The sequence below is a fragment of the Penaeus monodon genome, chromosome 28, assembly GCF_015228065.2.
Source record: "Penaeus monodon isolate SGIC_2016 chromosome 28, NSTDA_Pmon_1, whole genome shotgun sequence".
Taxonomy (NCBI): Eukaryota; Metazoa; Arthropoda; class Malacostraca; order Decapoda; family Penaeidae; genus Penaeus; species Penaeus monodon.
In genome coordinates this window covers 25,821,053-25,821,632 of record NC_051413.1, presented here as the reverse complement: position 1 = coordinate 25,821,632, position 580 = coordinate 25,821,053, and positions in this window count along the sequence as shown.

Sequence of the window (580 nt, the reverse complement as noted above, 5' to 3'; positions counted from 1 at the left end):
AAATTTTGCAGAAGGACTCAATCTTGTCAGCTGATCCTCGGCAACGCGGTGTGGGAGCGAGCGGAGTGCACGGAGGAGCTCCACGTAGAAGGAAGCACCTCGTCCTTGGCCTCTGTGCTTCTCACTTCAAGGCTCGAGCTGCAGGATGTCCTCGGCGCTCGGTCGGACATCCAGGAGGGTTTCTTCTCTCTCGGTGAGTTGGCTGTACCGTTCTTGTTTTTCTATTCTTTTTTCTGTTTTGTTTGATTTTAGCGGGTCATTTTTTTTTCTCACCTGCAGATATCATGTTATGACGTAGATATAGTATCCTGCAGTTTCCATATCATCCTGCATTTATCACATTATCCTGCAGTTGTTATCATACCCTGCAGTTATTACCATACTCCGCATTTATCATATTATCCTGCATTTATCATGTTATCCTGCAGTATTTATCTCATTTATCGCGTCCAAAACTAAACCTTTCAGATGAGCCACTAACGAGAAAGGAGTCGCTGAGAATGAACCTAGACAGCAGCGCCTCCTCGTCTGAGCCTCAGTTTGATCAGGTATTTGGATGGAAATTTGTTAAGAAGGAAGA